Consider the following 14,630-nt stretch of genomic DNA (forward strand, 5'->3'; position numbering starts at 1 on the left):
CAAGCACGAGACTCGGTGGCCGTTTGGTCCCTTTGCACTTGTCACGCAGAGCCTTGTGGAAGTCTTCAAAAAAATCTTTAGACAACGAATTTATGTCTCATTTCTAAATAATGTAACTAAGTGCTTTACTGAAGCGCTTTGACTATGGCAAAGGCGCTATATTAATAAAACATACCGCCATTATTAATTCAAATAACTCAGCCAAAGGGAGGAGACAGAGAGCACCGCTGACACGTCATGACCAGCTCGTGCTCGCGCGCTCATTCGTGCTCGTCCTCGTGCTCTGTTCAGTTCTCCGCAGGCGTTCAATAAAGTTTAATTTGAACAAGATGGCGGCGCCCATGAGTCGGCAGGAGACGTGACTTCGGGGGGTGCTCGCCAGGATTGTGTATATTCTTGAGTTAGAAAAAAAGTCATATTAACAAAAATGGCAGGCGTTTTTTACGTTTGACTACATGTGCTTATAGCACTACGGCCTTTTTCGGAGCTAAACGTCCCTTAAGGTAAGTGCGAGCGAGTCAACGATGCCGTCTTAAAGGTCTTGCTCAGGTGAGATGCGGTTGTGATGAGGACCCCCTGGGCTGCTTTGGTGGGTCACACGTTCCGTGTTGTTTTTCAGAAGCTGCACCTGTCTAAGGATGTCATTCTCTGTTGCTGTGGTTAGGCTTAAAGAGTTTCGGCTGCTCCTCTCTGCCCAGATATTTGAAACGAATTGACGAGTTCAGGTTTGATCAGACTGGCACTTTCTGCGTCTTATCGCCGTATTTTTTAAATGAACGCGTTTTCCTTTTTTGTTACTGTTTTCACGATTCGTCAGGCTGTTTAAGGGTTAGTCTTGTCCATCCCCTAAATTCGGTCCACACGTGTTCTGAATGACATCCCTTGAAAAGGAGAAAAAGGCTCGGAGAGTTAGAACGGCATGCTCCGAGCTGGATATGCGTGCCAGTGCCCGCCGAAGCCCCCTATGCGATGCCAGTGGTGGTGAAGGTCTCACAGGTGTCTTTGTGTAAACTCTCTCTCTACATTTTCAACCTGAGGACCCACATTAGTACATCAGTGCCTTACTGGGACCCAAGGAGAGCGCAGAAAGCCCACCTAGTGGTGCTGTGGACCAGCCCAGATCATTGACACTGTTGATGCCCCCTTGGAGTATTGCCGTTACTGACACGTTTGGGGTGTTGGGTCTTCGGGTCAAAGTAAAAGAGAAAACCTACTGCACGCCAGTTAAACCTTAACCTGAGGTCCATGGGTGGGCTTCAGGGGGTCTGTGAGGGTCAGATAAAAATGAGCATTTACATTCACTATATAGCCTGGTACTGTTGATTTAGTGCAGATGTAGTAGTAATGGTAATTGAAAACGTAGTAGATCTGTGTGAATTTGCACAACTATAATGAGTGGCCGTTACTCTTTGCATAAAAATGAGTGTTTTTTTTTAGGTTGTTTACTGTTTAATAACACTTTGCGTACGTCATATACGTATGAAACAATCCAATCTTGATCATTAAAGTACATTATATTCATTGTATGCAAAGTTGTGTTTATGTGAATATTTCTGGGAAAGGGGGTCCATAGCATTCATCAGATTCTTAAAGAGGTCCGTGACTCAAAGGTGAAGAATCCTTGAACTAAACAATGGTGCCACACAACAATTTCAATCAAAGCCCAATGTGGTGTGAAAACCGCACAGCTGTTGGCCCCGATTATCACCATAATGACAGGGGAGTCATACTGAGACAAACAGCAATGGCTGTGTAGCAAAGTCAAGTAAATGTTTGTTTCCTTTTAAGTCGTGTGTTTCCCGTGAGTCTCAAATAAACGTATTGTTAAGGTGATCCATTTTACGAACCCGTCTACCCTGAGGAGGGTGGCAGGGCAGCTGCAGCCTATCCCAGCAGTCGTCAGGTGCAAGGCAGGAACAACCCCTGGTCAGGGTGCCAGTCCATCAGAGGGTGAACTCACACACACAGGGGCCAGTTTAGTTTAGGCAGCCCACCTAAGCTGCAGATCTTTGGACTGCAGGAGGAAACCCACACGGACACGGGGAGAACGGGGGGCTTTAAACTGAAACAGTACAGGCTGAGTGTTCCTTATCTGAAATTCCCAGAGTTTAAAGCAATATGAGCACCAACATGATGCCAAGTGTGTTGTGTTTTTTTTTTTTTATTTAACTACTAGGGGGTCTCTGCCCCCTGCTTGCTTCGCTTGCCCACCACCGGGTTTGGTTATCTGGATATACGATTTAAAGAGATTGTTGTTTTCATGGGAATTGTTACAAGTCTTTTGATTCTTTGTTGCATCGCTTCTCCGTGATCATAAATATACACCTGACTGAATTGTGGTTTCTTCAAAGATAAACTTGTCGTCGCTTTAATTGTTGCAGGTGCACAGATTCTCATAGCATAAGGTCCATTGTTGTGTAAATCTACGTTTTGAGCACTGAATGATGCGATCGTGAAAAGTTTATTGTTGACTCGGATATTTTCCGCGTAGTGTTTGCGGATTTCACTTTCACCAAACAACAAATCTTTTAATTCTCGTGGATAGGCCTCTTCATTGGGATGCAACTCTACTTTTCCCTGATGGCAACACGAATTAGCTGATCTACAAGTCTCTGACTTAAACTTTAAAGCCTTACAATATCTTACAGTATCTACGTACTTCTGTCATATCACCGGTGTCCATATATCTGATCTCTTTTTGTAATAATCTCCGTTTGTTTGTGCTAATTCGATCGTTTCTTTATTTTTGATACTTTTGAATTTTGCTACTTTCATATTCTTTAACTTGCTCTGCATGTGTATCGCACCAACATTTCTGAACATCTTTATGAAGTCTTAGAACGTGTACAATTTTTAAGAGTGTGTCTGCCAAAAGCATTCCAACAACTCCGAGGTTAGACGTCCGTGATCTTGTTTGAAATTGTTAGTCAGAAGGGCGTGATGTGCAAAAGTCACCGTCTAGTCACCGTCTAGTCTCGTGGGACATCAAAGTGTCTTTCCGAGAAGATCACGTCTTGACCCCATGTTTTTTTATTATAATAGAGAGACAGGACTGGCTCTCCAGCCACAAGCTGTTCCAGTGTGGTGCTGAAGTGTCACCTGCTGCACTCGGGTGCCAATCCAGGTGGTTCTTTGTGTGGCACCAAGCTATCATTGGCTGCTCCCAACCGCTCACCCTGTCTGTCTCTCACTGAGTGGATGTGAACCACATACGTGCAGACTGAGTTCTCAAATAGTTTAGCATTCCTCAGTTTGCTTGTGACAATTCAATTAACCAAGTAAAACAAAAACAGCACTAAATGACTCCAAAAACAATGCATGTACTCTTTGTATTTTCTACAGGTGACAGAGTAGATCTTGCTGAAGGTTTCGGTGAATCTGCCGACCGCCATCGTGTTGGAGTGTCTACAGCCTGCCTCCCCCCTTTTGGTATTTTCTGGTATTCTTGCAGTTCTCAGTGCTCCAACAAACCCGATCTTCACACAACCCGTTGATGGCCGTTTAGAACATTAGAACACCTTGGACCAGAACAGGCCATTCAGCCCAACAAAGCTCGCCAGTCCTGTCCTCTTGTTTCTTCTAAAAAAAACATCAAGTCGAGTTTTGAAAGTCCCTAACGTCTTACTGTCCACCACACTACCTGGTCTCTTATTCCAAGTGTCTGTCGTTCTTTGTGTAAAGAAAAACTTCCTAATGTTTGTGTGAAATTTACCCTTCACAAGTTTCCAACTGTGTCCTGATGTTCTTGATGAACTTATTTTAAAGTCACCGTCTCGATCCACTGCACTAATTCACTTCATGAACTCAAACACTTCAGTCAGGTCTCCTCGTAATCTTCTTTTGTTTAAACTGTAAAGGCTCAGCTCTTTTAATCTTTCCTCATAACTCAACCCCTGTAGCCCTGAATCAGCCTGGTTGCTCTTGTCTGGACCTTTCTAGTGCTGCTACGTCTGGTGGGCCCAAAACTGCACCCAGGACTCCAGATGAGGCCTCACCGGTGTGTTATAAAGCTGAGCAGAACCTCCTGTGACTTGTACTCCACAGATCAAGGCGCTATATAACCCGACATTCTGTTAGCCTTCTTAATGGCTTCTGAACACTGTCTGGAAGTCGATAGCTTAGAGTCCACTGTGACTCCTAAATCCTTCTCTCATTTACTGACATTAAATTTCATCGTCCACAAATCTGCCCAAGTCTGTCTGCTGTCCAAGTCCTACTGTGATGATATAACGGATTTCAAATTATCTGTTAATCCACCTATCTTGGTATCATCTGCAAACGTCACCAGCTTGTTCCTTATATTCCTAACTAAATCATTTATATTTATTAAAATATCAGCAGCCCCAGCACTGCCCCCTGCTGGTCACCACTCTTAACATCGGCCAGTTCTCATGAGGTTCCTCACACCATCACCCTCTGCTTCCTGTGTTTGAGCCAATTCTGCACCCATCTAAAAACATCGCCCTGAACTCCCAGTTCTTTTAGTTTGATGCCCGCTCTCTCATGTGGCACCTCATCAAATGCTTTCTGAAAGTCCAGATAAATAAACTCATCTGCTCCACGCTGGTCGTATCCTTTTGTTTCCTCCTCATAGAATTCCAGCCTGTTAGTAAAACACGACCTCCCTCTTCTGAACCCACGCTGACTGTTCCTAATATCTCCTGTCCTTGTCATGTGTTGCTCAATCTTATTCCTAATAATTCCTTCCATTAATCTTCCTGTGATGTTTCATGTTAATCTTACTGGCCTGTAGTTGCTCTGATCTGCCCTGTCACCCTTTTTATATAATGGGATGATATTTGCCATTTTCCAGTCCTTCTGAATTTCCCAGTGCTCGGTGACTTCCTAAAAATCTGTGTCAAGGGTTTATATCTGTACTCACTAGCCTCCTTAAGAACACGAGGATAAATCTTATCTGGTCCTGGTGATTTGTTTGATTTCTTCTTATTTAATCTGAGCAGCACTTCTCCCTCTACAATTTCCAAATCCCTCAGCACCTCCTTAGTAGTCCCTGTTATCACTGGGAGGTTATCCACTGGCTCACTTGTGAACACCTCAGAGAAATGTAAGTTTAGGGCGTCCGCTATTTCACTGCCTGTGTCTTTTCATTCCCCTTTACTATTCCTGATGAACTTGACCTCCTCCTTGACTGTTTTTTTACTACTAAAATACTGAAATAATCTCTTAGGGTCTTCTTTCTCCTTTTCTGTTTTTCTTCTCCAACTGTCTTTTAGCCTCTCTGATCTCCTTCTTAATGGTGGCCCTCATGTTCTCATACGCCCTACAATTCACTTTGCAGTCATTAGTCTTATATGCCTTATACAGCAGTTTTTTCCTTTGCAACTTCTTTTTTAAATCTTTATTAATCCACTGTGGAGTTTTTTGTAGTTGCCTATTAATTCCACATTTAGGTCTGTATCTGTCCTGCATTACATTTTTAAACCTGTTCCACTGCTCCTCGACTGTCTTATCCCAGTCTATCCTACTTCGACTTTGTCGCATCTGCTCAAAATTAGCCTACCAAAGTTCAACTTCACAATTTTAGTCTTTGTATCTGTACTCTTACAAAATACTGAGAATTGTATTCCATTCTGGTCACGTGACCCTAGTGGTCCAATCGCCTCTACACCCTCAATTCTATCCTGATTATTACAGAATACTAAATCCTGACAGGCGTCACCCCGTGTTGGTGCTTCAACATGCTGTGTTAACAAACAGTCGCTGATTACTTCTAAAAACTCCCCCATGACTCTAATACCCCCCCCTGTAAACTTGTCTTTTTGATATCACTAAACAGATGTGTATTGAAATTACTGTCTGAATTGGGTGGTCTATAACCATCCATCCATCCCCCAACTCATAATCCCCCCCCCAATGCATCAGTGCCCCTCCAGTTCAGATGTAATCCATCATGGCAGAACAGGTCCCATCGGTTCCAAAAGGAGTCCCAATGCCCCATAAACCCGTACCCTTCTACCCTGCACCAAGATTTGAGCCACGCGGTAAGCCTTCTGATCTTCTCAGTCTTACCTGGACTGGCGCGTGGCACAGGCAGAACTTCGGAGAAGACTACCTTGTCAGTTCTGCTCCTCAACTTGGCACCTGACTCTTTGAATTTGGATCGCAGAACTGACAGACTACCCTTATGTATGTCATTTGTTCCAATATGGACAGTGACATCTAGATCCACCCCCGCTCTGGCCAAGAGCCTATCCACCCTTCCAGGGAGGTCTCCCACCTGAGCTCCCGGAAGGCAACACACCGTGCGAGACTCTCTCTCTCTGGAGCACAGCTGCGCTTCAATCCCCCTAATGATTGAGTCCCCAACTATCACTACCTCTCTCTTTATGGGAACTGGTTTTGAGGTGGCCCGTTGGGGCTCCTCAACCCTGCCTACCACCTCAGAATTATCAGAGACACCGTCCAGCTCCGCAAGGACATGATAACGGTTAGACACTTCTAATTCTGGGGTTGATGCCCCCGGACAGTGTGCACCCTTTACCTTACGCCTTGTGACCGCGACCCACCTATTTGTACCTGTCTGGTCTGGAATCTTCTCCCGCGCCACCTTAGGTGTGCACACTATCTCTCTAAAGGACACCTGGGCCAAGTCTGCCAATTCTCTATTACAACGCAGGTCAGTTCGGCGACCCTGAGCTCGAGGTGCTGGATCAGCTGGCATCTCTTACAGATGTAGGCCTCATAGACAACTGGCTCTTCCAAACCATCATCTAAAAAGTCCAACAGGACTTGCATTGCACTGGCCTCATTATTAAAATTTGATTTGGGATTACTAAGCTGCCTTAACTTAAAATTCAATTTCTTCTTCTTTCAGCTGCTCCTTAACGTAAATGGTGACACTAAGATCTGCTCCAGATATTTTACACCTTCTGTCCCCTTAAGCTCCTGTCCTGTTCTCCCTCTCAGCTGCCTGCTATTTGTCTTTCTGTGAGGTGAACTTTACTTTTCTCTGTCTCATCTCCTAACTTTGCGCTCCTCTTACTTATAAGCTCTTCACTCGCACTGTTTGTATTAATGAACCAATACACTGTCGCCCACTTAACTGTTCTACCACTGGACCGCTAAGGACTGTTTAATCTAAACTAAACAAATAAAATTTTACTGCCTTATTTGCTCCTACAGCCCCTTGTGCCTGATCGGCGTCTTAACGCTGGCCGCTTACTTGCGCACTGCTGAGCCTTCGCCTTTTACTGCTTTGAAGTCAGATGCGGCCTTTTTTTCCTTTCCTTTAATCTAAGGATTCGCTGTTTTGACGACGCGGTTATTTACTTACAAATGTCGATATCAGTTACTGCTGCTTTCTACCCTGCCTCCTCGATGCTAATTCAAATACAGATAACAAGTACAAGGAACCTTTCCAAGCGCACCTCCAAACACCCAGCTACTTTTGCTCTTGTGCAGGTGAAAAAACAATTAAAAAATTCCCACATGGTTTCTTAGCGGCAAACAAAACCCACGTTTTTAAGAGCAAAATGTAATTTTTTAAATTTAAATCTTACAGAACAGACCAAAAACTCTCAACAGACTCTAGCGTTTGCAAAGCACACATCAGCAAAAGTCAGTGAACCCTTTTGAAGTTGGGTGATTAGAAGGAATTCTTCCTTGCCAAGATGTGTTAAACTTAATGCAAAATCTTCCTTGCACCTCTGGTACAGATTTAGATTCAGTGAATGCCACAAAGGGAAAAACGTACAATGAGGCACCCAGAGGTTATTCATGGCCTCTGAAACTGTATTTAACATACGGCACTGCCACGGCACTACATACGCTACCACCGTATCCTGTCGCCCTTCGTAGCACCGTGAAAATCGTCAGCTTCTTATCCTGCACCTTTTATTTTGGTTTCAACCTTTGGATCAAGTGCTGCTGTCTGTTCATTTCACAAGCTCATCTGTCAGTTCCTCACCTCTCCTCCCTTCTTATACATCTCTTTGCCGTCATTCATCTCTGACTGATTGTTTAATAGGTTGGAATATGGAAAGTGGCACATACTTTTAATACTTTCATTTCACAAGAACAAAATCTGTTGGTGATGGGTACACAAAGCTCTGATTCTCATTCTTTACCCCCATTTATAACCTAATAGTTTTACTCAACATGGCTTGTTTGGCAATACTTGATGACAAAGCGAATGGTCATATATAAGGAAAATGAGCTTTTAGGGACCCGCAGGATTTCTTTTGCCCCTGATAATGACTGACGTCTGAGCCAATTTAGGCTCCTCAGAACAATTCTCTTGGAACTTGTGGAAGAAATTACATTTACCTTGGAATAATTTGTCTTTTATCAATAAATCAGGCAGGAAGAAGCTTAACCATGTGTCTTTATTTCTCTTCATGAAGAGGGAGCGCCCCGTCACAGCAAGCTGCTTAATACTAGAATTACCAGAGCCTACGAAAAAACTTGTAAATCCAACCATCCATCCATTTTCCAACCCGCTGAATCCGAACACAGAGTCACGGGGGTCTGCTGGAGCCAATCCCAGCCAACACAGGGCACAAGGCAGGAACCAATCCCGGGCAGGGTGCCAACCCACCGCAGGACACACACAAACACACCCACACACCAAGCACACACCAGGGCCAATTCAGAATCGCCAATCCACCTAACCTACATGTCTTTGGACTGTGGGAGGAAACCAGAGCACTCGGAGGAAACCCACGCAGACACGGGGAGAACATGCAAACTCCACGCACGGAGGACCCGAGAAGCTTCCACTGCGCCACCTTAAATCCCTTCGCACCTCTCCGTCAGCGTCTTTTGTCTTCTAAATGTGTTGATAAGCCTAAGCAGCCTGCTATAACACCCCCCACCACCACCTCAGAACAGGCAGTTCTCCCAGTTCCTGCCTTGATTGAGTATCTGAGAGGCAGCTACCCAGAATTGTAAATAATTTGATGTGTGTTTTGAGTGTACAACAATCTATGTAAACACATCGTTAAAACAGAAAAGTTTTTCATGTTTTAGTAATAAATGACAAAATGTAGACATGAAGCATTTAATGTGTGAAGCCTAAAGTCCAAATATCAAATAAACACTTTCACAAAAGGTGCAAGTATAATATGACAGCTTCTGTGGTACTGTGGTTAGAACTGCCAAACGTCATGAGTTTGAAACCATCACCCCGGGAAATTGACCGTTTTGAGTAGTGAGCTGCTCTTATTGTTAATATTACACAATAAAACCATACATTTGATTTGAGTCTGTATCAGTTTTACTGAGTGTTCCTGCTCACACTGAATTAGTATGCACCGTATGGTCCATGATGTCAAAGCCACACTGACTAAAAGACAGAGACATAGGTATATATGATATTTGGAACAGCTCATTTTATGACCTGCATAGTACATTTCAGAAAACACTGTGGCACGGATGCAACATTATTCATATTCATTTGCATAACATCTTGTGGTTGTAATCCGTGACTGCGTATTTTTTTTATTTTTTTCCTTTTCGATCTTGCCCATGCATTCTCCATAATTTGGTGCACTGTGCTGTTTCTTTTGTACTCCAGGACATGCAGAGGACAAAATAGTACAGAGCGGTCAGTTCCACGCAATAGGCAATCAACAGATTCAAATGTTAACAGATCCCACACGCCCAAGGACCGTCCTTTCTACGTTTCCGACATGTGTAGCTGTTGAATTGCGCACACTTCTCTCTGTGCTGTGTTACTATTACACTGAAGGGGCTGAGGGGAGTGGAGGTCTTGGAACAGAAGCTTGTCGATGTTGCATCCTCTTTTGCTTTATCCATCGGCTTTTCTTGTAAGAAGCGACGACGAAGCTCCTATGCAAGGTGAGCTATGAACACTCTTCTTTTCTCAGTGGTCCCCGTACATGCCAGGTACAATACATGTGCGTTCATTGCCACCAAGTGAAGCAGCGGGCCACCTGTGTGCTCCTGCCGCACTGAATAAGCTCACACCTTCTGGTGCACGATGTCAATGCAGCACCGGGCAAAAAAGACAAATATATGTGACATTTTGAAAAAATCATTTTATGACCTGAATAGTACCAATCAGAAAACAGCGTCGCACTAATGCAATATTATTTGAAAACGAATGGTATGTTATCTGTGTACGGAACCTCAAACACTTCATGTTCTTTAGTGTTACAGAATGCATAAGTTCCTCTTTCTAAAGAGAATTCAGGTCTTCACTCCGAAGCCGATGGTCAGCTAACTCAACCCAACTGCCTGCTTGGTTTCACAAGCTCTGCCTCAGCAACTTATTAGGCTCAGCAACTGCAAACTTCAGCTTTTAGCGAAGTTCCTTATTTTGCATTTTACTTAATGCTTCCTTAATGCCACAGAGATCCATTTATTTGACTTGTACTTGCAATGCTTGCTAACTTAGATTATTTCTCTCCAAACTAGCAGCCAAATTCAGGCTGGCATCAGAAGGACTCCCTGCCTGAAATCGGGCTCTATCTGTTCACATCCTGGTTTTAACTCTGGCTGTGTTTCTAGCAGCAGGGCTCTGTACCTGAGCGGACTGACTGATTATCTAAGCCAAGCTTCAGCTTCATAAGACTGACTGATGAGGTTCAACGTTCAGTTTCCGTATGGTGTGGGTGTGCCGGTCAACTCAAAAAAGCAATTTGCAACACTTTCTGGTTTTCGTAATGTCCCATACCATTTTCTTTGTCTGTGTGTGTGTCTGCCTGGGGGGCTGCCAACCAGGATTCTGAGCTGTTTTGATGTGTGGTGAGTGTGGCAATGCGCTGTACCAGTGCCTGCTCCCCGACCTGACCTGAAATAATCAAAGCAATTGACTGCACCCATATTACAATAAGGGCACCCAGTGAGAATAAAGCTGCTTTTGTTAACCATTTCATTAACGCACAATTCATCTGTGATAGCAGGATGAGACTGAGAAACATCAGAACTGCTGTGGCATAGTGCCACATAATAAGGCTCCTCCAAGTACAGATGCCATTCACAGCTCAACATCAGAGTGTGAGTGTACTTTATGTGCTTTATCCTCCTCTCATTGCACTGATGAGGAATAATCTGCTTCTTCACCTGAGATCTTCTTCTTCTTTCGGCTGCTACTGTTAGGGATTGCCACAGCGGATCATCTTCTTCCATATCTTCTTGTCCTCGTCATCTTGCTCTGTCACACCCGTCACCTGCATGTCCTCTCTCACCACATCCATAAACCTTCGCTTAGGCCTTCCTCTTCTCCTCTTGCCTGTCAGCTCTATCCTTAGCATCCTTCTCCCAATATACCCAGCATGCATCTGCCCTCTGCACATGTCCACACAAATGCAATCTCACCTCTCTGACTTTGTCTCCCAACCGTCCAACTTGAGCTGACCCTCTAATGTCCTCATTTCTAATCCTGTTCATCCTCGTCACACCCAGTGCTTCTTCCCCTGAGATCAGATCGTCTTTTCTTTTTCTTCTTTAAAAATGTCTTGCGCTCTTCAGTGTTTTCTATTTGGATCTCTGCTCTGTCGTTAACATTGTTTTATAGGGCAGCGTGCTACTTCTTTTTGGCTCACCCTGTATAATCATGTATTAAATTTGTTCCTTTTAGGGGCCATAGCTCCCTAGTTGGAATAAGTTCTTTTGTAATTGCGGTGTTTTACGTAACTGAAAACTATATAGATATGATATTAAAAGGCGATATCCCTCCCATAGTGATACGGTGGTAAAAATCACATAAAAGAAAATAACTTTGATTTCTTTACTGACGATTTACGCGGCTTTACAGATGGGAAGCCATAGCAAGACAAATACCAAGGTGGGATCTTGATCTATGCAGTCTGCCATTTTTCGTCTCCGCGCTGGAAGGCTTTTCAGGACGGATGACGATATCACCCATCTGTCCATCGGCTTCAAAGTGTTTGGCTGCTGTGCAAGTCTTTTTATTCTGTCTTCTCCACGTGCAGACCCCCACTTAGGTAAATAGTCCATTTCCAAACAAGGAAGGAAGATTTTGTGCTGACCGTTATCAGAGGACAGAATAGTATACACCTGTCTTTAGGCTGACTATCCATTCCTCCAGCTGTCTTTGTCTATCTTGTCCTGTGCTTGCCTAGCAGTTCTAAATGTGTACTAACTTTGGCCTGTACATGTGAGCGGATTTATAAAATAATTTTTGTACAGAGCACAGTGACATTAAACGTATTTTCTTATTACAATATTGTGGGAATATTTGTATGTGGCTTACGTGTTTCCAGCTGTTCCTAGTAAGGATATTGGGGTGGGTGCGGGGGGCTCATTAATGTACCTTGCCTCAGGTGACATCATGCTGGACATCTGCCTTATTTGAAAAAGTGGGACATTTTTCAGTTTAAGCAAATGGAGATTAAGAGGTAACATGGCTGAAGCGTTTAAACTAATGAAGGGAATTTGTCCAGTGGATCCAGGCCATTACTTTAAATTCAGTTCTACAAGAGCACAGGGCCTTCACACAAATGTTCGGACGTTTTCTTCACACCAAGAACCTGAGACACATGGAATAATAATTGATCAGGTAGCGTGGCGGGGAGCAAGACTTTAGTGACCTTCAGCTCTCGACTTGGGACAGTCTCAGTGAACGGGATGGACAGGCTTGTTGGGCTGAATGTTCTCAGTGTTCTCATGCAGATGGTATTTTAACAGTTGTGCCCAAGTGCTGTCAGGCTGCCATGTTGTACCGTAGTTGTAGACTTTCAGTCAGATTTCTAAATCCCTTGCTTTCCCCGAGAGATGTTTTTCTTTGCTTTGCCTTTGTGTTTCGTTTCAGCCATGTGCTAAGGCCACGCAATACACCACACTAAGCCATGTTTCATACTGGCAGTATTTATATTGAAATTCATTACAATGAAATTTTGCCTCATGACCTATTTAATAGATATAAAAAAAAAATCAATAAGGAAAGAACTGTGGCAGCTTTTGTCAAGGCACTATAAGAGGACGAACCTTCTGCCAGCTTTGGTTAGTTAATAACTGGCTGTGAGAAAGGAATGAGGCTTTTGAATTCCCACTAATCAGACATGATGTTGCTGTGTTACGGCCTTGGGACGAGAGAGACATGGTGTGCCGGAGATGAGCTCCATAAAAGGCCTTCCAAAAGTTGGAGTTTTAAAATACGAGCTCCAAACCTGGGCAACGTAACCACGGTAACGCATTGGCCGTCTCCCATACGTCTGGCACTCGTCTCCTCTTTCACTGACAAACACAAAGGCACAGCAGGGCCCGGTCCACGTGCTGCCGTCTCTCCAAACTAAGCCGAGTACAATGGAAATGGCAGCTTCATTTTAATAAGGTACTGAGTGCTATTATCGTGTGCTGCTCTGTGAGGCGTCATATGATAAAGGAGACAGTGATTAGAATGTTAATTACATTATTTTTAGGTTTTACCTTGTTTATGCTTTCTGAAAACCTTCTGATGTTTTACTCTGAAAGGCGCTACATTGACGAAGTCTTTCTGAGGTGGAATGGTAGTGTGGTGGGTAGCACGGCTGCCTTAGAGCTCTAGAGGCTTGGGTTCAGTTCTTGCAGTGCTACCTGCCAGTGTCGAGTTTTGCGGTTATCATTGTGAGATATTTTTGATACGTTTTGGACATTTCTGTATATTTTGAACTGTTAAGGCAGTCTAGCCAGACTGAAGCCCACAAGTGGTTGTTTAGGGTGAGTCTCTACTGGTCTGGCCACTTAAACTCCTTGCCTCCTTTATTGTTATCTTTGGAGGCATCGCCCACCTTTGCTATGTTCCTGACTCCAAGTGTTTTCATTTGGGAAAATGGTTCAAGGGATTAAAACATAAGTAGGCAAAAATCAGAGAGAAGAGGTCCGATACTTCAATAAAATTTACTTATTCAATTATAACATATAAGTACATATGAATGGGTTATAGAAATAAATATATATGCTTAAAGAGACAAACTTATACTTACAATAACATACATACAGTAACATACATCAAAAGACCCAGAGCCATCATCCTAGACCAGTAGACTGAGGGAGCCCGCATGTCAGTCTCGTCAGAGGATCAACCCCGTGTGCCTTTTATCAGATAAGACCGGGCGGTGTGCGCCTTTCCCCACGGTTGAGCGTCCAAAGAAACTGAGGGCGGAACCTTCCCTTATATACTAATTAGGTGTCCTTGCCCAAAAGCGGCCTACATGGAAGCAGTGTATGCAGAAGTGATCAGTTTCAGCCTACCCCCTCCTTCCACGGGACACGGCGCTATGTTTTTCTTCTACTCGGCCTTGAGACTAGTGCCTGATACCAGAAGACACAGTAATATGCTTACATGTGAAAAAAGCCTCTCGAAGTGAAAAACAACTCCTTACATAGCCTTGGCTGTATCTTTAAAACATTCCCGGCTGTTTTTCCCAAAACATTAGTTTCTATAGCTGATTCTGCGCTGAAGCGACCAAAGCCCATCTGCTCTCTTTATTTCACCTTTGCTTTTTACAGAGAAAAATCCTTCCATTACACCAAGTCACATCAGAAACACTTCAGTGCTAGTTTTGGTAGGACTCCAGTTTATATCTTGTACATAAACGTCTATGCGTGGAAGTGTGTGTGTGTCTGTCTGTCTGTTCAACCCAAAAGTGAGAGGTGGAGTTGGGGTAAGGGCTCCACCTCCGAGGATACAGAAGTGAGGCGAG

At 43.8% G+C, this 14,630-nt stretch overlaps 1 protein-coding gene across 2 annotated transcripts in view; it reads left to right on the forward strand.

Annotated features, from left to right (window-relative positions):
- Positions 1 to 320: 320 nt before the first annotated feature.
- Positions 321 to 14,630, forward strand: part of lars2 (leucyl-tRNA synthetase 2, mitochondrial) — a 183,961-nt gene continuing 169,651 nt past the window's right edge. For both annotated transcript variants that reach the window (XM_039736507.1, XM_039736508.1), the window contains exon 1: positions 321 to 503. The gene's annotated coding sequence lies outside the window, so the exon portion shown is untranslated. The remainder of the gene's footprint in view (positions 504 to 14,630) is intronic.

The sequence above is a fragment of the Polypterus senegalus genome, chromosome 15 (genome assembly GCF_016835505.1).
Source record: "Polypterus senegalus isolate Bchr_013 chromosome 15, ASM1683550v1, whole genome shotgun sequence".
NCBI lineage: Eukaryota > Metazoa > Chordata > Cladistia > Polypteriformes > Polypteridae > Polypterus > Polypterus senegalus.